The sequence below is a fragment of the Hippocampus bargibanti genome, linkage group LG02 (assembly GCF_051943395.1).
Source record: "Hippocampus bargibanti isolate YZ-2025 linkage group LG02, ASM5194339v1, whole genome shotgun sequence".
In the NCBI taxonomy this organism is placed as follows: domain Eukaryota; kingdom Metazoa; phylum Chordata; class Actinopteri; order Syngnathiformes; family Syngnathidae; genus Hippocampus; species Hippocampus bargibanti.
This window is the reverse complement of record NC_142735.1, coordinates 18,650,610-18,675,985: the sequence shown is the minus strand read 5'-3', so window position 1 is coordinate 18,675,985 and position 25,376 is coordinate 18,650,610. Positions and strand designations below refer to the sequence as shown.

Sequence of the window (25,376 nt, the reverse complement as noted above, 5' to 3'; positions counted from 1 at the left end):
AATTTTTGGTGAGGCTTATTTTGGTTTTACTTTGGTGGAAGATTTCCTTCTCCTTTCTCCTTAGCTCCATTCTAGTTATTAATTTGCATTACAGTGATACCGTGATTGAATTAAAATAAATTCTGTTCACCTAAGTAATTAAAACATATACGTGCATGTATAATGAATTACCGGTAAATAACCTCACTGATTAATTGCCCAAGTAATTAAAACATATCCATGTCAAATGAATTGACTTCTTTTTTTTTTACTTTGTCATGTATTGGGTAAGAAAAATAAAGTCCAATTTCTAAAAAGAACTAACATATGCCAATTAATCAGCCGGAACAGATTGACAAATTCATCCACCCATCCATCTATCCGGAATGGCTGCCATTTTTATTTATTTTTTATTTTTTTGCTGCCTATCCTTTTGGTCCATTAATCACAAGATGTGCGTGTGAGCTCAGGTTGAGTTGTTTATCTAATGTTCACATATTGACATTATATGTCTGTGCGCTCGCACCTATTGTATTGCCGTGTTTACTTTTAGCAGGGGTGGGGCTCGAGGTCCGAGGTGAAGCAGGGGGCGGGGGTTGATGGTCAATCCCAGGAAACTCAGCGCGCTCCAGAAACCCGAGCTTGAGGCCCGGCTAAAGACAATGATCAGAACACGTGAGGGGCGTTGCACATGGCGTCTAAGGTTACCTGTTTGTCCTGCCTCACTTTGAACTTTTGGCCCGATGGGGGCAAACCGCGGCTCATCTCACTTTTACCACTCCCGTGGTGCTCCACCTTCATCCCAACAATTACCCGACACATCTCTGTTACGTCGCACCTGGCCCCGGTTTGTGTGTGACGGCTTTGTGTCCTGCCCCAACAAATCTTTATGTGCCTCGTACGTGAACGAGGTTACGCAAAAACGACTGACTTGCTTTCCACACATCTTTGTTGTTAGAATAAGAACATGTTTAGCTTTGGTGGGAAGTCAGATCAAGGTTCAAAAGCAGATTTTTCCCACTCATTTCAGGTTCCATCTTTTCCCTCTTTTACTCTCTTTTAATTGACTCACTTCTGCCCATTCAGAACCCAAAGCCCCTTCTATTCTACTATTTTGATTGTGTTGTAAATTTGACACACCACAGATATGTACAGTATGTTGTTAATAATCACGACAAATGTAAATAATTGCTCAACTCATAAAATGATGTGTCATGATGATGAAAAACCAATCCAATATCTCTATGGGCGTGCCCCCAACGTTTGTTGAAACCACACCAAAGTTAACTGTCATTTGAATATGTTCACAAATATGACCACTGAAAAATATCTGCCTCATTGCTTCAGTGGCTAAAATAAATCACATGGAGTCCTCATGATGCTCATCTATTCTGCAACGATGAGGCACTCTAATGCGGCCAAGCTTGCGTAAAACCCTGGTCCACACACTGGCTGTCAAGTCAGATTAAAAAATACAAATGTATGCCCTCATTGTAATCCCCCTTTTGGAAAAAAAATACCTGTCCTCCTTGCTCCTCTGCCACTCTCTGTGTAACCTGCATGCACTCATAGCGAACAATGAGACACTCTAAAGCTGCCATTCTATCTGAATGGAAGTTGAATTTTTAAGGATGTAAGGTATGTTGAGCTAATTTCTTTTTTGCCATTGTGCTGGATAAGTGCTGATGAGTTTTTAGACTGTATGATGGCGTGGAACCTGTTGTGAATCACAACAGGTTCCAAGTCTGTTATTTTAAGCCACACGCCAACAAGCTGTTGTTTCATGAAATACACTGTGGCTCATTATATCAATATTATGGGCTTCTCCCCTTTGCACATTTTCAGCAAATATCTTAAAAAGAAACGTTAAAAACAAAACCAATTCTGAATGTTTTTGATTGTCTCTTCAACCAGATTTAATGCTGACCCGAAGCAAGATTATTGGCCTCTAATGAGTCTGTCATTGTGGTTGAATGACTGTATGGCAAGTATTCATACTTGTACAAATTTGCGCAAAGGATTACATCTAGCGCCACCTCATCGCTGCCCCCACAACCCCTGCCCCTCTTTCAATTCAGCTAACAGGCCATTATGACAAATGATCTCTTTCGTGCATCACTCAGTGACAGCACACCCCAATTGCTGTTTGTCTCTCCGGACAAAAATGTCAGTTGGAAAGATCCTCCCACCTTTGCTGTCATCCACCCATCCACCCAGCCCCATCCATCCATCCATCCATCCATCCTCCGCGCACAGGTGAACAGCTTCCAGGAGCCAGACAAACTGGGCCCACACCAATTGGAGGACTGTGGTCCTTTCACCTGTGTAAATACAAGAACAACAAGATGAAGGGTGGGAAAAGAGCAAAATTGAGCGATAGTTCCCAAGCCTTGGTTTACTAGGGCGCGGCGCCATGCAGAATAACGCACAGCTGAGCAAACGTGTGTTGCCACAGGACTTCACCTGTTCCCCCTTGCTAATCCGCCGGCGTAACAGGGGCTCGCATGAGACGTTCTTTTATGGCTGCCTGAATGGAGATTTCCTTTGAAGTTACGCGGTTGATACACTCGCTAATGTCACTTTTGTGCCGTGGTTACATTGTAGAGTGATTGCCCGCCTGGGGCGACACATACACCCTTTTAAAGGTGCACCGGCATCAGTTGGAGGTATTATCCCGTCGACGTATATGGATGTGATTCAGGAAATCCTTTCATCTGCAGGCAGACATTTTTAGCTCATTGGGAAAATGTAGCATGGAATGGAGGAGACTAAAGCTTCTCGATGACTGAGGAGCTCACATGCTGACATGGAACACTTGTCATGGGCAAAAGCTCTTAATCGACCTGACATTCATGACGTGAAAACGCTCCATTCCGATGTGGAAACTGTTTACCAAAAACACTTTCCACACATTCCGGAGCGCAGTGCCAAGGCAGAAACAAACAAGTTTCGCAACTGTCATGAGCTAAGACAACTATCACTATTATTATTATTAACTACTGTTAATGAGCGGCAGGGTGTACTAGTGCAATTTCCCAGCTTTAATTAAGACAAGGCACATATTTTTCGTGGGGGGGGGGGGTCTGTGTTCAGGCCTGTCGCTGATCCTGTCGTGGTACACTCGCCTCAATTGTGTGTGAGCAGCTATGGATCATTGATGGTGTGAATTTGGGTGCGAATGGCTGTGACTGTCCGGCGACCAGTTCAGGGTGTTGAAAATGGATGCATGAATGGATGGATGCGACCAGGCCATTCCATTGAATCGGTGCACAATAACAACACCTTGAATGTTATTACATATAATGACATGCGGTGAGAATCAATTTGACTTCACCACTTCAAATTTTCCAATGTATTAATTAATGTTTAGTTTCATGTCCCAAATCATGGTTAGTTTTTTTTAAACCAAAAAAATGGACTACCCAACAAAACAATATCCCCCCCAAAAAATTTGATCTTATCAAAAGTACAAAAACAAACAAAGGAAAATAATGTGATGGTACAAACAATATAGAAATGTTATGTATGTATGTCCGTCTGTCTGTCTGTCTGTCTGTCTGTCTGTCTGTCTGTCTGTCTGTCTGTCTGTCTGTCTGTCCGCCCGTCCGTCCGTCCACCCATCGTACGGCTGACCCCCACCCGCCTCCACTGACAACATGTCACTGACTAAATACATATAATACTATATTCAACACTGGAAAAATATAATTTATTGCTTGTCACTACTTCCTAAATTTAGACTTTAAAACGAAACAGCATATTTTTGTGTGTGTCTTTATTGATCTAATCATGCCAATGATTAATCGTGACCAAACATACAAATAAATTGTCATATGTCACTGATGACCAGTTTGTCTTTATTTCAGTATGGTCACGATGTTGTTCGGTGGTGTGCCTTGTGAACAAATAAAATAAAATAAAATGTTGGTGCAAACAATATTTGAGCAGCACCGACCCTGTAATGTGTTAGGATGGTCCTGAAAGGACATCATAGCGAGCTCCTCTATAATTTTACTACTTGGCTTATTTTTCGGAGGTTACGAGCGAACTTCAGAGATGAACTCTTCTGCTCTCTCTGTCTTTAAAAGTTTTAACTGTCTTTTCGTGAACACACTGCACATTTTGTTCTCTGAGGCCTTTTGAATCGGTTGCGAAACGCTGCTGCTTTGAACGATCATCTTGCGACATTCAGGCGCAAAACTGCGTACAAACGACAAGGGAGCAAAATGACTGCAGTGAGGTTTAGGCTTTTAAGGGGCATGCAATCAAGTGAAACGTATGGCTCCCTGGCTGTCATACTCAACGCCAATATGTGATGAGTCTCTTCCTCTTTTTTCACCCCCTTAGCAGGTTTGGGCCTGAAAGACGTGCCAGACCTGCTGCCAAAGCATTAGGCACCACCTCACCCTGCAGACATGGCTGATACACACACTGATGCACACGCATGCACACACACACCAATGTGAGTTTCTTTCATTTGTATTTGCTGCATTTACAGCCATCTAAAGAAAAAGGTTTTATTGTGCACGATATGAATGAGGCGTCATGTTTTTTGGGGGGCAATTCAGTTTCTGATCAGCTTTGAGGAGCTTCCTTGCATTTTCGTGCAACACCTCATATGGCTTGATACATTCCTTAATGTTCTGCACTGTAGAGCATGAGCTATGCAACCCTCTTTTGATTATTATTTTTTGACTCGCTATTAGTTTAGTCACTTTTGAGGGCTGAGCACAGCCCAGCAGTCACTCATTACAGCCCCTAATTTGTACTTGTAAGCATTTCAAGGTATAAATTACAGCAATTGTGGTTACTTAGTTGCTTCCATCAAAACGTTTGTTTTGTTGTGTTTGTCAACAGGAATCGAGAATCAAATTGATTTTGGGTGGGATGCCAAAAAATATATCTTTTTTTTTCTTTATGCTGTCTGTTAAAAACATAGCAATTGAGGGCGTTGGTAGGCTACTGCCAAAGAGATGACACATTGGGTATGGGATAAACTGTTCAATTTGACAAAGTAATTAATGAAAATTGAGTGGCACAAAAATGACATGGGAGTGGTTGGAAATTAGTCTCGGGCACGGGTGTCGAAGTCAAGGCCTGGGGGCCAAATCTGGCCTGCCACATCATTTTATTCGGACCACGACAGCAAATCAAACTTGTGAAATTCCCTGATGCTTGCTAAAATCCGAACCAAAATGTCAAATTGTCCCATGTAATCCACAATTACAGTCATTATTCTTAACTTCAAATTTGAAAACTATTTATTCATTAATTTTTTTTGTGCACTCTATATGTGGATCGGATTAAACATACTAATGGCTTCCCCAAATTCATAATGGCCCCCGAGAGGAAACTATAACTACGATGTAGCCCTTGGCAAGAAATGAGTTTGACACCCTTGGTCTCGGGTGTACTCTCCCTCTCATCCTAAGCCAACTCCGGCTGCCCTGGGACCTCACTAAGGACAAGCGCTATCGACAATGGTTGGATGGCTTTGGCTGAGGTCTGACACTGAGAGTAAATCTGTATGCTGTTTGTATGTGTTGTAGCTGCGTGTGTATTAAGAAGCAGTTGTTTGAAGATGAGCCCTTTTCTTCCCATAATATTTATGCTAATCTTGGTTAGACAATCTGTGGCGTCCCATTACATGTTAGCAATGAGCAATCACATGTTCATGCAGCAGTTATGTATGTATTTATTTATTTATTTGTTTCTTTATTTATTTATTTTTATTTTTTTCATCTATTGCAATGCAAATAATCCTTGCATTGTTTTACAATAGAGCGAACTGTTGGCCCAGTGGTTTGCGCGTTGATCTCACAGTGCAGTGGTACTGAGTTTGATTCCACACCCAGCCTTCCTGTGTGAGGTTTGCATGTTGTCCTTGTGCTCTGCGTGGATTTTCTCTAGGTCCTCCGGTTTCCTCCAACATTCCAAAAACATGCATGGCAGGTTAATGGAACATTTTGAATTTTAATTGCTTTTTCTCACAAGGGTCGCAGGCGTGCTGGAGCCGATCCCAGATATTCTTGGGTAGTAGGTGTGGTACACCCTGGACTGGTTGCCAGCCAATCGCAAAACACACATAAACAAATAACCATCTGCACTCACACTCACACCTGGGGACAGTATAGAGTGTTCCATTAACATGCCATGCATGTTTTTGAAATGTCGGAGGGAACTAAAATACCCGTAGAAAACCGACGCAGGCACGCAGAGAACAGCAAACTCCACACAGGAAGGCTAAAGCTCAAATCGAACAACGCGCCTCAATTATAGGATATTATGATATTCTATTGATGGTTGTAAACCGTAAATGACATCCTATTCATGACATTGAGTTTTTCAAAGGCGGGAGGAACTCTCTACACTTTTATTGCATGTAAATATAAGTATCAACCTTTTCTAACTCAAAATCAAGTGAAGTGAATCACAAATACTTTATTTAGCATTGTACATCATTGTGATAATGAAATGTTCTCAGTTTGTAACAAGTTGTCCAATATTGTGCTATACATTTCTATACATTTTTTTTTGCTGCCATGCCATGCCTGCTTGCAACTTCTATACTCCCACGCCGGTACACATTCTTGTCATGGCTTGGCTGTGTGTGTCTCCGTCTCGGATCATGGAGCCGTCACACACTCCTGCCATGCGTCAGCGTTTGACACAATCAGGCGACATTCACACGGTCCTCCCCGACATAAACACACTGTAAACACCAACACACGCATGCGAATGACTTGTCATTTGTCTATCAGTTAAATGAAAGTCTCCCCTCCCCCTTGTGCTATTTTTAAAGACTGGTGTACACTTATCTGCATTCAGTCCTGGTCTTGATTAAGCCAAGGAACCACCAAACAATATATAATTATTATGATCATATTATTGTTTTTTTAAGACCGTATAATACAGGTGAATGCAAAAAAGGAAAAAAACCACAGGAAAAAAAGGGTTTTATAGAGAGCTGTAGTAGACACACCCGCCATGTGCCTCAACGGCCAATTTGCCAGACACACGCTGCCATGGAAATCAAGACAATATCGCCCAAACAATTATTCAGACTAATATTTTATTAATGCACAGTCACACTTTGGTTATGAATGAGTTGGGTATCACTGTGTCAGGCAGAACGGTAGACTTCTGGTTAGCATATTTGACGTCATTATTTTCCCCTTCAAGGCATTACCGCCTATGTATTCGTAGGTACGCCGCCGACTCATTATCACATGTGTGGTTTTTGCCCAGGAGAGAGTCGTCCCACACGGGGCCTTTCTTGTCAGTTTGCTGTCTGGTATGTTTTTTAAGTCCCAACTGTCACCGGGCAAGTCGACTACCCAACTCGACAGAAAAGAGCTTTACGGTGGTGATTGCTTTGTTTGATGTTCGTGACTGCGCTGCCCTTGAGGCTGCACTTGTTTTGAGGTGAGTCACACCTGAGCGTGTGTAATGTGTTTCACGCCAGGAAATCAGTGTAAAGATCACTCACAGCCCCTTGAAGGTTTTATGCTGTATCACCATATCTTATCAAAGGTATGTCTGATCGTATCTCATAGGCAGTCGAGTGGTTCGCACGCTGAATTCACAGTCAGAGGCCGTGAGTTCAAACCCTCTCCGGCCTACCTGTGTGGAGTTTGCATGTTCTCCCTGGCCCCGTGTGGGTTTTCTCCATGTACTCTGGTTTCCTCCTACATTCCAAAAACATGCATGACAGGCTGATTTAAACAATTAACACTGTCCCGAGTGTGAGCGCGGATTGCTTTTTCCATTGGCCGGCAACTGGTTCAGGGTATCCCCACTGGAATAGGCTCCAGCACTCCCCTGAGACCTTTGTGAGGATAAAGCGTTTCAGAAAATGGATGACTGAATTTATATATTTATGAAAAAAACTCACACATTTTCTGGAATCATTGCAGAGCTTTCACGTGGCCAATATTAAGGTCACACATTCCGTCAAAAAAGCCCAAATTACAGAAATAGTACCAAGTATAGCACGGTGGAACTATTATTCACACACCTTTATTTTAAAGGCGTTCCTTTTGACAGGATGTACATTTGTTTTGTTACGACTATCTGGACTTTTGCTGAACATGTCTTTGTTCTGCTGATACTGGGTCTCATGTCACTCAATACACCCACATGACTAGTCTGTATATTTTTTTTTGTTGAAGTTGAGGAATAATAAAAGGACAAACATGTTTTGTGTGAGTTGATTTTTGTGAAAAATTGTACAAAATGTGTTATTGCACTTGAATTCATGTTGAGCAGTTTTGCCGTCATTGAATTGTCCTTTCAATGCATCAAAGTTTTTTTGCACTGGAAAAAAATCACGACATAGAGTTATTGTGTTTGATCCCTTTAGTTTAAACCCTTCAGGATGGTAGATATTTAGTAGATACTGTACATTGAGTCTAGAATCAAACATTAAATACATGAAGCACATATTTTGCACACATTCATGTATTTAGTCCATGTCAACAATAGCAATTTTTGTCATACATCTAATGATGAAGAGCATTTTTTGTTTCGTTAGTTGTTTTTTTTTGTGACATTTTTCTCATGTCCTCATGCCTCGATAAAAACCTGAAAAACTGAGCGGGATTCAAAACCTATCAAGGCTGACATTTGTCATTTGTGATTTTTCGACGGGAAAATTGGCAAGCACTACAGAACGTTATTCAAAATACATTACCGACGTGTTGTTTTCTTGGTATGCTGCCTATCTGGTGTTTAATGCTTCACCAAGTATTTTTGCCAGGTTGCCAGGTGTGTCTCATAAGGAAGTTCAGGGAACAAGTCATGCATCTACCGGGAAAATGGAAAGACAAACCAATCCAGCATGCATTTCACTTGCATTACTGACAGCTTCAGGGAAAATCAATTACATCGTGTTAAGTCGAGGCCTGGAGGAAAATGTGTTTTTGCAGTCGTAGTGCATCCATGTTTGCATCTATTTTCTGTAATGCATTTTCAAAAAAAAAAATACATTTTTTTTCAATGTATTTATCAAAGTCAAAAAGTCAAAGTCATCTTTATTGTCAAATATGCTAATATGCATGACATACAGCACAGATGAAATTTATTTATTTTTTTATCACTTTCTTTTTATAACCACAATAAGTACACTGTACTGCTCTTTCTGGTTGTGTGCGCTTTGGCCACCTGGGAGCTGTATTATACCGACCATCCAGTGACCTAAGTCATTCTTCAAGGAGGATAAAAAATGCATGGCTCTGTTTTTTGTATTGGTGCAGTGTTTGCTTTCAAATAGTCAATGCTTAAAGGGTTTTAACGGTGTCATTATTAATGGGATTCATTCGCCTGTCTTTAGCGTTTTGGATTTTGTGTTAGAAATAAGGTAGTTTAAGATAAAATTGTGTAATTGTTTTAAATGCACAACATATATTGTTGATTTGTTTTGAAGTGAGTCTGACTGAGTTTACTTTTACCTTCATGCAATGCTGTGATTGCAATTTTGTTTCTTTGTAAGTGTAAGGCAAATAATTGTCCAAACGATGACTCATATTAAAAAAAACAACATATAAATCTGGTCCCGCATATACTGACCTTTGACGCCTGCTGAATTTAAAATTTGGACCAGTTTGAAATCTTCATATTAAATCATGACTTTTTTTACATTGAATTCAATTTGACAGACTTAGAAGAGTTAGAACTTGTTTCCTTTCCCCAGCGCTAGCTTGCTTGCACCTCACAGTGTCGTGTTCTTTGTCCTTCCCGCCAACTTGAGGCACGTTTACTGTCTTCCTAGGTGACGGGAAGAGTTGAAGAGGGAGAGTTGAAGCCTTGAAAATTCAACCCCCTTCCTTTTCTCTCCTCTAACTTCTTCATGACTTCACTCCCGAGTCACATTTTGAGCCTGTGGGGTTGTTTGGGTGGATAAACATGAGGCCAGGCGGTGGACCGCAGTATGTGACTCAAGGCGTGTGCAGCGTGGGAACGACAGTTTTGATGGGTGGATAGTTAGATAGATAGATTAACTCAGGCTTGATCTTAGTTTGACTGTTTTGTCCTTTTTACTTTTGTCATTATGAATTACGTATTGTTTGAGAAATGATATTTGCGCCATGTCAAGCACTTTGTTAACAGTCATGTTTGTTTTCAAGTGCTCTACCAATACAGTTGAGTTGAGAGTTGAGTTGACAGAACACCACACCCACGTCCCCATTAATGTGATAACATGAGGTTGCACAGGTTCACACACCGACTAATAATTTGGATGTGGATAGGAAAGTAACCGTAAACATAATACATATGATAAAATGCCATGTACAAATCAATGGAACAATTATTTGAAGCATACGAACATGCTTAAAAAAAACATACTCAAAAACTAATATTGTAAATTATTAAGGTACAACCATGTTTTAATTATTTGCTGTGTATGCTTTAACTTTAACTCAAAAAGTCAACCATGAGCACGTTCCTAGCTTAAAAATCACTATACACATAAGAAAAAAGGAATAGTTTGGTATGGCCAAAGGAAAAAGTGTTTACGGACTCCTCATCGTCCCCAGTCTGCATGTGTGTAACTTCACACCGAGCCCTTCATCGATTGTTTGCAGACCTGCCTCTTGGTGTATTAACCCGTGTCTTTAAACAAACCTTTCCAAAAAAGAAAAAAAAAATCACTGTTCGTTGCTCGCACTGTGCAAACAATTTTTTTCAATCCATGCCCGCAGCCCGCAAGGGAGGGAGTGGAGTCATCTGTTCACCAGCCCCCACTAGTGGCCAAAACGGGTTACTGTGTGTGTGTGCACATCAAGTGAACAGTCCTTCACATTTTTCCCATGAGCGTTGCCTTAATTCATGTTCGCCGTCTGTTGATGATCTAATTACGCAGAGTTCTGGTAATGATGGCTCTGCAGGAATGGAGGCAACAAGCCAAATAAAAACACGTGCCGCGACGTGCACAACGGTGAGAATGTGCTGACAGGCAGGTGGAAATCACTTTGGCTCGGGCCGTCCAAGTGAATCATTCCACGGCCCGCCTGTTTGATCCAGCTTATGCAGTAGCATCTCCTCCCATCCGTTGAACAGTTTACTCTGATGCATGCATATGATTTTTTTTTTATTAGGCAGGAAAATAATCCTAACGCATATCACACCGCACAAAATTTGGTACACCACTGCTGATAACCCACTTGACACCCACTTGATAAGGACAAAATTGTCAAGTCTGAGCTCGCTCTTCTTATCGTTGATGGTGTGCTCAATGCAGCATGTGGGTGCTTCAAAGGACAACCGACATCACTTTTTTGTTTCTTAACTGACATCAGAAAACCGTTTTATAGCATCTAAAATACCCAAAACACGCAGTATGATATTTTTATTCAACTGCAAAACACCAATAAAACTGAGTTAAACTGTGCAAAATCTGCAGAAAATTGAGCTGCGAATTGGGCATTTTCAGATAGTCCCGACCCCAGTTCGTGACGTCACGCAAAGACGTCTTGCATTGCTAGTGAATCAAAACAATGGCTTCAGATTCGGAGAGTATGCTTTCTTGTTACACATCCAGTTATGAATATGATTCAAATAGTTCTGAAGAGGAAAGCATACATGTTTGCAATCGATTAAAGAATTTATTCCGTGCCATTATGAGGCAACATTGAGGGGAAATGTCTCACCGGAAAAGAGGCACAAAATGGCGACCTCCTGTGGCCACCTCCGTTTCCACAGGCTGATAAATTCCTTATATGGAACTTGGACGCCGTCTTCTGGCGGCTTTTCAGAATCAGAATCAGAATCAGAATACCTTTATTCGTCCCGCAATGGGGAAATTTGCAGTTTTGGGTGCAACACGAGGTCCCCAGACCAAACAAGTACAGGAAAATATATTCACGTGGTGGAAGGACCGCTACAATGCGTCTTTTTTCAGTCAGGGGCATTCCTTTAGTGATGTCACGTACGGACTCGTCACTAACTCAAAGACAAGACTTCCTGAATATTCCGTGCGAGTCTTAAAACGTAAAATATAGCTATATGCGGTGGAATCTTATTAAAATACGCTCAGTAGAAGTCATTTGATGCCAGTTTACAAATTATGGACACAACTTGTCCGGAGACGTCGGTTGCCCTTTAAGTGGTGCAAAAGGCTCAACGTTGGCCCATTTGGGATTCGTATAATCCACTTGAATCCATTTTTAAGGTTGGAGAGAGTCTACAAAAGAGAAATAATCTCTTACAGTATGTGTTGAACGTACTTGATATCTTGAAGCAGGATATTCTAATCAAGTGATTTTGGGGGGGTATTAACATTAATTGATAGCATGTGGGAAACATTTTTCTTCAATGACTTTTACTATTTTGAGTGAAGTGGTGGCAAGCTTCACCCACAATTGCATTTTCAAGATAAACGGGCAGGCAGTGAGGACTGGCAGATTCTACTGTGGTGAAAATTACTTCAGTTGGAGCAGCAGACTCGGTTCAACCTTATGTGTATATGTCAACATAGTGCAAAAAAGTCATTGTTTGCCTATTTAGTAAAATTTCAATCCCATGTTCTTTCAACACATTTAAAAATCAGCAATCAAGCAATCAAAAAATAAATAAATAGATAAAGTATAAAGTAAACAAACAAATACACAAACATATAAATATGTAAATAAATCTTCTTTCTTCTTTTCCTTTCGGCTTTTCCCATTAAGGGTGAATGAATAAATAAATAAATAAATAAATAAATAAATAAATAAATAAATAAATAAATAAATGAAAGAAAGAAAGAATACACAAATAAACAAATAAATGACTGAATGAATAAATAAATAAATAAATAATAAATAAATAAATGATCTCCTTTTTCATCTAGAACTGCTTCATGTAACAAAGAGGGTACAGAAAGTGTTGAAGAATGATTGACTTGTCATATTGTCTTTGTGTTGTCATATTATTTGTTATTTAGTTTTTTTTGTTCTTTTGACTTCAAGACGGCGCTGCGAGAGTGGCTGCCTTTCCAGCAGCTCATGTATTTTGTTTTTCTACTTTCATTCCTTTCATCACTTTGCTGCTGTGAAATTGGATTTGATTTGCCTTTATTAGTCTCGCAGTGGAGAAATTTATATTTCCCAGCAGCAAAGTTATGAAAGAAATGAAAGTAGAAAATGTCAATTTCTCAACTGCAACACTAATAAAGGCAAATCCAATGCAATCCATTTCAATCCATCCATCCATCCATCCATCCGTCCATCCGTCCGTACGTACGTACGTACGTACATACATACATACATACATAAATTAACTACTTTTTATACACATTCCATTGTATTATATTACTAATACTTTTTTTAATAATTTAAACACGCAGCAGTACTGCAAAGTTTTGACGATACCTAAGAAAGCATATTAACTGTTAGCTCCTTTCATGTTTTTTTTCTGAGAAAAACCAGTTCCAAACCGAGACTCCAAACTCGAATCTCTGGCACGGGTTGCAATATTGGGTTACGGATGCATTTCCACGCGATTGTCCTAAAAAACCGGGACGTGAAGAAGTAAGCGATATGACCATGGGGGGATCATATTAATGGAACACATACACATTATAATCCCACAGGACTTCCTACCCGTCCCAATTAGAAGCCGCGCCCAGCGGGACAGGTAACAGGAGAACACCTTTCATCGCAGGACTGGGATAGGTGCGAAAACACACGCACACACACACGCGCACACACGCACACACACACACACACACACACACACACACACACACACACACACACACACACACACACACGCGCGCACACACACACACACACACACACACACACACACACACACACACACACACACACACACACACACACACACACACAGTTGAACTGTGATTAATGTCACCCCATTGTTACTTTAATTTGTTGAAATATGAGCCGAGAATTTTCTGCTTTTCGCTATGAATTCAAAATGATGAGTGTAGAAATTCCCACACAGGATATTTCACCCATAGTGGCTAATCTGTACATGGGAGAGATGGAGAAACAGGCCCTCACATCCTTCCCGGGGACAAAACCTAGACACTGGTTTAGATATGTGGACGATATTTTTGGCATAATTAAAAAACAAGAAATTCAATCCTTCACTGATCACCTCAGATGTCAATATAACATTTACTTGCGAGCCACTCATTTGACGACAATGAGGTTAAAATCTTAGCGAAAGAACATAGTAGTTTGAAAGGGGAGTAAAAGAAGCGATTCTCATAAAACAACTAAATCCTTCATTAAACCGGTCTGGTGGGGTGAGGTTCAATTTGGATCGTTCATACAATAGCCTGCTTAGGCAAAACAGGTTAGGCAACATTCGTAATGCTGATGAGGTGATACCGGTGGGAGTGGGGGAAATGGGCCAGTCGTTAGTCAGGAATGTAGGAACAATCAGTGGGGCAACAGGGAGTGGTCCTCTGCTCCCCCCAACCTGAGAGTAGGGACCTATCATAGCTGTGTCCGGCGCCACCATGGCTGGACATTAAGGATATATAAATAGGGCCGATACGACCAGTCAGACTTTAGTTTGCTGACGAAGCCTCTTGGATAGGAGGCGAAACGTCCGAAACCTTCAAATTTGTACAGATGACGGCTGAAGAAACCTTCTCATCGATGGACCACTCCTGTATGACTGAGAGCTTACACAGACGTATTTACTTGCGAGGAATTGAAAGAGAACTAACTAGCCTTTTTGGATTGCAAAGTAATTAGAAAAGAGGACAGAGCGCTAAAAACAGATGTCTTTAGGAAGGCTACGCGCACTGACCAATACTTACTTTTCGATTCTAAGCACCCTTTACAACACAACCTCGTCCTCGGCTGATTTGATGTGCTTCAAACCGATCGGTGTGGAATTGTCCACTGAATATGCATATGTGAGATCTTTTTGAGGGGTATGTTATAAATTTTCATCTGGGGGGATCTGTGTGTATGTGTGTGGATCAGGCAGTGTCACTGGAATCTGCAGTGTTGTGAGAGGGCCATACCTTTCAGCTTCATTAAACCAATTTCACGCCGAGGTGAGCTAAGAGAGGAAGCTCTGAATCCGAGCGCTGCCGACAATAGAGCATTGAGGGGACGAGGCGAAAGTAAATTAGGTACCACTTCACAGATGGCAAATTAAAATCGGAAAGTTGGATAGGAAAAAAAGTTGAGCCGAGATGATTATGTCTTTATTGTGCCCTCCCTCCTCAATCTAAAAAGCCTCCTTCCCCCACCATCTTTGAGCAAGCACCTTTGCCACCTCCCCCTACTCCCACCCTTCACTCCCTCCTCCTCCATCAGCAACCCAACCCTTCTAAAAAAATAATGATCTATTTCTTGTCCAGTAATTGCTTTCTAAGATGCTCCCACTCAAAGAACCGATCTGTGCTTATGCTCCTCCTTTTACCGCCTTAATTTGCTTGAGTCTTATCACCCACATTTCATAGCCAAGAAAATCGTATGAATTAAACATTGATACGTGCGGCTTATTTCGAGGCCGCCAAGGTGAAACTGCTTCCTCGGCTTAGCGCCTTATTGTTTGCGAACTCAAACGATTTGCCGCAGCGTAGCCTTCATGGCCTCACGTGAGTTTGACGAAAACAGTCATTTTTGTACTCATTTGCTGCCATTCACAAATTTTGAAGATATGACGTAGAGCGTCATTTAGTTTTTTCATGCTTGGTTGCCAATAAAGCGCCGGCCATGGCTTCTGGCAATGTTTTTTCTTTTTCACAAGGTTGTAGCATTTCCCTTCTTTCCATGTTAGCACTTTGTTCCAGCTTCATCTGTTGTTTAAGCGCCATATAAACCAATTTGTATGCATTGTATACATTGTATTTTGGACAGCTGCCCCCATTTCAAGCTCAGATAACTCCAGACCCATATAATTTAGGAATTAACTCTTTTTTTTCTTTTTCTGATGAAAGAGGAGAGAAGAAGTTTCTTACGCTGTACTGAATGTTTAAGTAGTCCTGAAACTCAATATTCTATGGGTCGTGGAATTTGAGTGACAATGACTAAAACCCTGGCACTGGAATGGACACATTTTTGCACATGTCTGGCAGTGAATGAGGTAATTAGAGCATTTGAAAAAAAATCTGGACTCCTCGTCTCTTGTACTGTAAATAGCACAGCCAACTTATGTTGATGCAATACAGCTACATATAGGTATATCAATATGCTTTTTCTTTTATACATGCACTATGGACAGCTGTTTCTGAAACATTCTTGTACATTCTTGAAACATTCTTTACAGTACACACCTCAGTCTTCTGTCATTTTGTATTAAGCTTAGAATATCTTGTTTTTATCTTTTCAACCCCCACCCCATCCCCTTTCAAATTGCTGGTGTGGACTGCAAATTTCCCCATTGTGGGATGATTAAAGGCTTTCTGATTCTGATTCTCATTGAAAACATGTTCCCTATTGAATTTAGATATCGATTCAAGACGATGGGCCACAAGTTGTATTGTGAGATGTGACTGCAAAAAATGTCAGGAAAAGCCTACTGGAACAGCAATAACACATTATCAAAGTCGTCCATTCTTTCCTACCTTCTCAAAAATATATGTTTTTATGTTTTTATTTTTTTCCAAGTTTAATTTTACAGTTCATATAAATATTTGTATGTCACAAACGAGGAGCATTTACTGTAAACAGGGGTGTGTAGACTTTTGTTTTCATCCAGGGTGGCAGCATGCTAGTTTAGTGGACCTTACCCTGCTTTTTCGAGGGCTGTGAGAATCCCCCCACACACCTCCCCCCATACCCCCCACTATTCACACCCCCCCCCCCCTTACCTCACACCATAAAAGCATCTAGAAGGGAACAAAGAGGGCAGGTGCTGAAGGCCGCATTGAGCACTCACCTGCACCCGGCGGGGGGAGCCGAGCGTGTCCAGCCGAGCTAAGAGGCCCTCCAACACATTCACGCTGACACTCAGTGGACACCAGCGCTGGCGGGACGCGTCTGCCATAAAACGCTGCGTTTCAAGTTGCTTTTTAATTGCGCATCAACAGTCCAGTACAGTACAATACACATACAGAACAAAGATGTGGGGTTTTCTTTGGAAAAAAATGCTCACATTTGGACTTTTTTTCCCCCTTAAGAAAGCGTTCCCATCTCACCTCGGGCGTGGTGATGGACACAGCGTGAAATTAACGAATTCATTAAAGTTACCTTTTGTTTTAATTCAAAATAAGCATCACGATATAACTATATAACATGATGTAACTATATATGTATTTTCTTTATATGATAGCTGTCAATGTTAAGCGCTTTGTTGCAGCCTCAGCTGTTGTTAAAGCGCTATATAAATCAGTATGTATTTGATTGTATCGTAACAGATTATGCAGATGTCAAATGTAAGGCCCAGGGGACAGACCTGATCCCCCCGCCCTCGATCATTTTACGTGGCCTGCGAATGCAAACCAAGCATATCAGTGTTTGCTAAATTGTTTACCAAAATGTGGAATGTAATAAATAACAACATTCAAATATTGGGCCAGCAATATTTTATTTATTTTAAAATGAGTCGTCCATCTTTTTTCTGTACATTATATGTATTAAGATCCAGGGGTAATCAAATATGTCTCGCAAGCCCATAAAAACTGTCCCAATAATGTGACAAAAATTATTTTGACACCCCTCCTATAACTAAATAACCTACTTTAGTACACACTCAACTTAGATTCCTTAAAAAAAGACCCAATGCCAACCAACCAAGCAAAGAGCAAAATAAATACAAATACATTAAAAAAAGTAAAAAAGTAATTCAATATGCAATGTCAAAATGATGAATCAACAAACACAATGAAAACAAATAAATCCTATAAACCAATACATAAACATAAAAACCCTGCAGGTGTACATAATGAATGTTCCAGAGCGTAACAGTTGGCGTTCAGCAGAAGATGCGAAGCGCAGGCAGATGGTCAAGCCCAGCAGAGCCGCAGGTAGATGACACGGCGTCGGTCAGGCCGGCAGGCTGTCAGCGGGGGAAGGCGGCCGCTTGCCGCCCGGCCTCGAGTGACAGATGTGCGGTGAATCTTTAACCCGGCTCGTACGACCCCCCCCCCCCACACACACCCCCTAAGTGGCCTCTTCCATCGCACTGCCGCCGCATCTGTCCCCTGCACCTCACAAACAAGCCTAGCTGGGCCCCCTCCTATGAGAAAGAAGCGCCTGAAAAGAGAAGAGCCATCACTGGATTTATTGATTAGTTTGGCCTCATTTTAATGACCTCAGGGAGTCATTCCGGGAATCGGCCACTGTCTTTGGGGGTTTGTTCGCACTTTCTCCTGCCATATGGGAATCCTCCGAGGTGCCTCCTCGAACTTATGGAATGAAATCTCAAAGTACAGTTAACCCTGTTTATGTGGGGGGCACATTCCAGACCTGCACGTGTCAGGCCAAACGAGGCAAACTTGCCAGATCAGATAAAAGAGACACTGAAGTTGAGTTGATCAGAATCAGAATCAGAATCATCTTTATTGCCAAGTATGTCGAACACACAGGGAATTTGTTTCCGGTCGAACACGCTGCACTAGTATCATCATCAAAAAATTGCAAAGAGGCACTATACAGTTCCATTTGGGCTACTGTTCAAAGAGTTAATGGCTTGGGGGAAAAAGCTGTTTAACTGTCTGCTGGATTTGGTGCGCATGGATCGCTAGCGCCTGCCTGAGGGGCATAGCTGGAAAAGGTGGTGGGCAGGGTGCGGAGGGTCCAGTAGGATTTTCCGCGCCCTAGTTTGGATTCTTGCAGTGTGCAAGTCCTCGAGAGTGGGTAGGGCGGTGCCAATGATTTTTTCCACCGTCCTAACTGTCCATTGAAGTCCGATTTTGTCCATTTTTGTGGCGGCCCCGAACCAAACGGTGATGGAAGCCGTGTAGAAATGTTGCAGCACCTCCTGTAGCAGGCCATGCTTCTTTAGCAGCCTCAGGAAGTACATTCTCTGTTAGGCCTTTTTCAGGATAGAGTTGGTGTTGACCTCCCACTTCATGTCCTCGGAGACTGTGATTCCCAGGAACTTGAAGGTCTCAACGGTTGACACGAGGCAGTTGGATGGTGTGAGGGCTAGCTGTGGTGATGGATGTTTCCTGAACTCCACCATCATCTCTACTGTCTTGAGCGTGTTCAGCTCCAGGTTGTGACGGCTGCACTAGAGCTCCAGCTGGTCTACTTGTTGTCTGTACGCAGACTCGTCGCCGTCTTTGATGAGACCGATGACTGTGGTGTCGTCTGCAAACTTTATGAATTTGACAGCTGGGTGCGTTGAGGTGCAGTCGTTTGTGTAGAGAGAGAAGAGCAATGGAGAGAGGACGCATCCCTGCGGGGCTCCAGTGCTCGTGGTTCGTGTTGAGGATTATATTTTTCCCAGTCTGACCTGTTGGTTCCGTCCTGTCAGGAAGCTGAGGATCCACTGGCAGATCGTAGGGGACACACCAAGCTGGAGAAGTTTGGGGATGTTCAAATACCTGACATGTTTCGGCGTATACTTCCGCCTTCGTCAGAGTGTCAACAACTGAAGAGGATCTAGCAGAGGTCCGGTGATGTTCTTTAGGTGGTACAGCACGAGGCGTTCAAAGGACTTCATGACCACAGACGTCAGAGCAACAGGTCTATAGTCGTTCAATCCCGAGGATGCTGGTTGCTTTGGAACTGGGGCGATAGTAGACTGAAGCAGGATGGGACTTCACACTGCTCCAGGGATCTGTTGAAGATTCGTGTGAAGACTGGAGCCAGCTGGTTAGTGCAGACTTTCAGGCAGGAGGGGGACACGCTGTCAGGTCCCTCAGCTTTCTTGATCTTCTGCTACTTGAACAGCCGTCTCACGTCCAGTTCGTGGATCTGTCGGGCAGAGGGCGGAGATACGGTAGTTTCTGGTAATGGTGGGCATATTAGAGAAATGGGGGTGTCCTTTTCAAATCGGCAAAAGAATGTATTTAGCTCATCAGCCAGACCATTGTTGTACACTGCTTGGGGTGATGGTAAACGCTAATTTGTTCTTGCTTTCAGGCCATTCCACACCGATGCAGAGTTGTTAGCGGAGAACTGTTTGTTACGCCTCTCCGTATAACTTTCCTTTGCGATGTTAACCGCATAGCCGACAATAACAAAGAGAGAATTTTGCAAAGACAGTATATTTTTAACAATCAAATCATATGCCTTACTATGATAACAAAAGTCCATTAGCCTAATGCTAACATGTAATGTGAAACAACCTAGACAGGCTAGCTGAAATTAGCATTAACGCCATGGTAAATATTAAGATTCAAACTGCTATTTTAACATGGGCAGCAGCAGGGCATCCTTGAAATGAACAACTAAAACAATTATTTTCAAACATTGAAAGGGAGAAAGATTTATGGATGTGTGTCTATTTGTCATAAATTTATTTCTTGTGGGGAATAATTGGGGGACTAATCGTACAAACCAAATATCTGCCTTATTACTCTAAATTTATCCATCTATCGCTTCTCTCTGATGTGTTTATGCTCAGCTCCTCTCGCTGTCATTCTCTGTCTACCTCTTGGCCAAAGCAGTGGCCAGTGATGGTTTATTTTAATTGAAAATTAGCAAAACAAAACAAGAGCAAGAGGATCCCTAAATAGGCCCCCAAGCACATCTCTTGCCCACATACCTCCCAAGTACACCCCTTACACACGCACGCACACACACACACACACACACACACACACACACACACACACACACACACACACACACACACACACACACACACACACACACACACACACACACACACACACACACACACACACACACACACACACACACACGCACGCACACACACACACACACACACACACACACACACACACACACACACACACACACACACACACACACACACACACACACACACACACACGGCCCCCACCCTACCCAGGGCTCCTGTGCCGTTGAATAATGCATATGGGAGAAAGTAAACAGCAGCCCTGGGCCTTGCCAGAGGAACAATGGGCCGCACACATCCCATCCAGGGCGCCTGATTTTATTACGGGCTTGTCAATCCAGATCCCAGCCAACACCATTGCCACCCCTGCTCCACAATTAGACCCCCCCCCCCCCCCCCCCCCCGAGCACGCTACCCACCCCAGCCTGGGAACGGTGGGACCTCGGCCAGACAGCAGCTGCTGACCGCTCGGTGCTGACCCAATGCACCCGACAACCTGCAGGATGACTCTCACAACACTGCATACCTACAGTGAACATTCATTTGATAGGTGTGTGTGTGTGTGTGTGTGTGTGTGTGTGTGTGTTTTGTGTGTGTGTGTGTGTAACTCAAAACTACTGACCTGTTTATTGGTCAATTACTTGGGTAGAATATATATATATACTTGGGTAGAATATATATATACTTGGGTAGAATATATATATATATATGCCCTTTATTGACCACGATATCTGGTTGGTTGGCCATTATCATCTTGTCAGTTTGTATCTGGAAGTCCCACAGAATCTTTGATCGGTCATTCTCTACTACCTTGGGAGGTGTTTCCCATTTTGACCTTGGGGCTTCCAGTCCATACTTCGCACAGATGTTTCTGTAGACTATGCCAGACACCTGGTTATGGCGCTCCATGTAGGCTTTCCCTGCCAGCATCTTACACTCTGCGTTTATGTGTTGGATTGTGGAAAAGAGGTGAAGAAGCGTGTCCAGGCAGGCTGGAGCGGCTGGTGTGATGTGTGATAGGAGGGTTTCAGCAAGGATGGAAGGGAAAGTGTATAAAACATTGGTGAGACCAGCCATGATGTTTGGACTGGAGACAGTGCCACTCAAGATAAAACAGGAAGCAGAGCTGGAGGTAGCAGAGCTGAAGATGAGACCGAGAGGAAGACCGAAGAGGAGGTTTATGGATGTGGTCAAAGTGGACATGAAGGTAGCTGGTGTGAGAGAAGAGTTTGCACAAAACCGGGATAGATGGAGGACATTGAGTCGCTGTGGCGACCCCTGAAGGGAAAAGCCGAAAGGAAAAGAAGAATTTCATTCCTTTCATCACATTGCTGCTGTGAAATGTAAATCTCTCCACTGCGAGACTAATAAAGGCAAATCCAATCCAATATATATACAACTTTTTACTGCATTTATTCAACTTTAAAAATTCTGAATCAAATAAGAACGATGAGTTCACCTGTGGTGCAATTAAGGCACTACTACTTCTCCTATGTACTAAACTTCATTTTTCCCCCTTTTTTTCTTTCTTTCTTATTTTTTTTACACAAGTGTCGATACTTCCACTACGGTACAGTATCTGAGTACGCTTGCCCCTTCAGCTTCTGGAGTATTTCGCTTGTAAAACTTTTTCCTCCTCCATTACCCACATTCTTTGTTTGTGTGCGTTGGCCAGGGCATTGAGATTCAGGTCTTGCTCGTGGCCTCAGTCAAGTCACGGTTGCCATGTCGACAGGCCAGTGGTCTCCCAGGCTGAGTAATGATGGGATGCGGCCGCGCACTAACGTCCCAACAAAGACCTCATTACTACCGCAGCACCTCATAACGCGCTATTGTTGTCGAGTGCTCCCTGATATTAACCTGCCTGCACTTTGGCTTCCTCCCCACCATGGAAGCCATTGGTGTGTGTGTTTGTGTGCACGTGAGACTTGCTTGTGAATAGCTCATCACAGATTTTTACAGAAGTCGGTTTTAACAGAAAAATGACAGTGAATCATCACATTAATGTGCATGACAATCACATTTTAGAGCTTGCAAAAGCAAATGGTAGATTTGGATTCAAGTTTTCAAATTTGGGTTTTAAGGCATGGTGAGAGTTTATAGTTATATTTTTAGAAACTCTTTCAATCCAGTGTTACTTTCTCCAAGTTGTTTTTTGTTTCAGGTTTTACGATTTCTAGTTAGGGTCTCAATGTTTGGTTGGTTTAAAACAGATTGAAGTAGTCTAAGATTCATGTTTCGAGCATTAGTTACAAGGCAGGAGTATCAATTTGTGCAGCCCAGAGTTGAAAGCAAACAAGGTGAAGCAGCGTTTACCGGTTATGCCGCACATACATAGAATGAGGTTTGAAAGATGTGCAGATTCCACCATACAGCGACATCACGTGACTGGCTCCTACCTGTGCTGTGTGACTTCAAACATCTTCATGCTCCAGAGGACATTCATCGGCCAAGTGTGAAGTGCCATAAGGAAGTGCTGCGCGAAGGTGTGTTTGCACATGCATGTCACTATGTGCGTAGGCCGGGATGGTGCCACAGGATGTTTGAATGTTTGATTTGGTCTTAAACAACATCCTCTGACAGAGACACCACGGGCTGCAGATGAGGCCAGAGATAAGAGTTCAGCGTGATCCGGGCCTCCATTGTCCCACTTATCTCTAATGAAGCGCTATTGCCCATTAATGATCAGGAGGAGGAGAACCAAGACGGGGGTCTCGTCACTGATGGAGAGCAAAAGTGTCAAGTTTGGCTTTCGGCTAACAGCGAACATGTGAAGCCAAAAGGACATTCACTGAAGGCCATTGCGCCGTTTTGTGTTAGACTGGCATTTTAATGTTTGGAGTCGTCCACACAATGTTTTTCAGTGGAAAAAAAATCTTTTGATGATGGACTTTACAACGAACCCGCGCATCTACCTGTTTTGATTTCTGCCCCAAAAAATATTTGTCAGGCCTACTCAGATCACGCACATTAAATGACAGAGATGAAACACTGGTAACTGGTACAGTTAAACTTAGTTTTTGTTAGTTTTGTAAACGGAAAATTACCGTATTTTCCGGTGTATAAAGTGCAATGTACTATAAGGCGCACCCCCAATGAATGTTGTAGATTCCAACTTTATCCACATATAAAGTGCACATGACTATAAGGCGCACCTCCAATGAATGAAAAAAGTTTTACAAATATAAGGCACACTACATTATAAGGCGCTACAATAGAGGCTGGGATTACGCACTACTTTTTCTTCAGGGGGGGTTGAGTGGAGTTGGTGGCTGGTGACAGTAATTGCAAGACATGTTGTAGCTCAATATTACTTCACATATAAAGGGCATCTTTTGAAGAAAATCAAGGCTTTTGGGCCCGCCTTACACACCGGAAAACACAGTGTTCAATTTTCACTTTTTATAAAGCAGTTTCATTGTTAATTTAATTTTGTTAAAGTTAATGACCCCCCCCCACACCCACACAATTTTTGTTTTACTGATTTTGTTTGCTAAAATAATCTTGGTACAGGTCATAGGTCAAATTAATGGGGGACAATACTTTATTTACTTCAGTCACAATAATAATGCTAATAATCAAAATAATAATTATTATTATTATAATAATTATGTCATTCCATAATCTGATACGCACCAAAGTCCCGATGGAGTAATTTTTTTTTCTCAAGGCTTGTTCCAGCCTGATGAGGCGTTCACTCAGGTGCCCAACACAGGATGTCCCGCTCATCTTCTCCGGTTTCCCCCCGCAGTGCCATCGAGGAGAGGGGAGGAATGAGTTATCAGTCAGAAATCACTTCTCGTAGTCTCGTAGTCCCAAAGTCCACCAGAGAAGGCCCCGGGGAGGGGCCTTTGGGGTTCACGTACATCACTGTCGTGATGGGAAACCAAATACTGGCTTGTCGGATGTAAGGATTATTGAGGGTTTCCACAGGCAAACAGTGAAGCAGAATTGTGTTTTGAAGCTACTCAACTGTGGAGAAAACACCTGAGATCTGCTCCAAGTGTTACTAATCTGGTCCTAGAATTGTTTTCACTTAAATTTCATCATTGTGACGCTTTTATCTATGTCAAGTGTATTTTAGAGGGCATAATATTTTTTCAATTCACAAGTCAAAGGTCCACTTAACATGGTTGGTCAGCTCTAATTTAATAGTGATGTAATATACAAAACAACAGGAACAATATAAATGAAAACAAAGTGTCATTTTATTTGGACATCAATTAAAATATTTTTTTACCCAAAAAATACTGTACTGCCACATCAGGCCAAGTTTGCATGTGAGGTTGCCAAAAGAAGTGCTTTTGTTATATTTCTTGATGACTCGCTCTTGAATTCTGAACTGTTTGGGCCAACCTGATTATCTGCTCATATCCAGCCAAATCTTTAAAACTCGTTGTATAGCCCTTCACAGTACAGATGGACAATAACCCGCAGCATACCGAAAAAGCACCCACAGAGTTTCCGAAGGCAATAATCCTAGCCAAGTCTCTCACTTGACCTGAATCCCATTGAGCGTGCACTTCACTTGCCGAACACAAAACTGAAAGGAAAATGCCCCAAGCATCAAGACAAAACTCAACACAGTTGCAGTTACAAACTTTAAAATAAAAGCACATCTTGTTTCACTTCAAATCAATTGTGGCGATGTTTCCAGCCTAAAAAAGACAGAAATCAGGAACCTGTGTGTAGCAAAGGTTTTCGTTTTTCATGCT

At 42.2% G+C, this 25,376-nt stretch overlaps 1 long non-coding RNA gene across 1 annotated transcript in view; it reads left to right on the top strand.

The window, feature by feature from the left end:
- The window catches only part of LOC148901784 (uncharacterized), a 49,454-nt gene that overhangs the window by 7,355 nt on the left and 16,723 nt on the right, over nucleotides 1–25,376 (top strand). The window contains exon 3 of the long non-coding RNA XR_016117923.1: nucleotides 13,550–13,631. This is a non-coding gene — a long non-coding RNA (uncharacterized LOC148901784). The remainder of the gene's footprint in view (nucleotides 1–13,549; nucleotides 13,632–25,376) is intronic.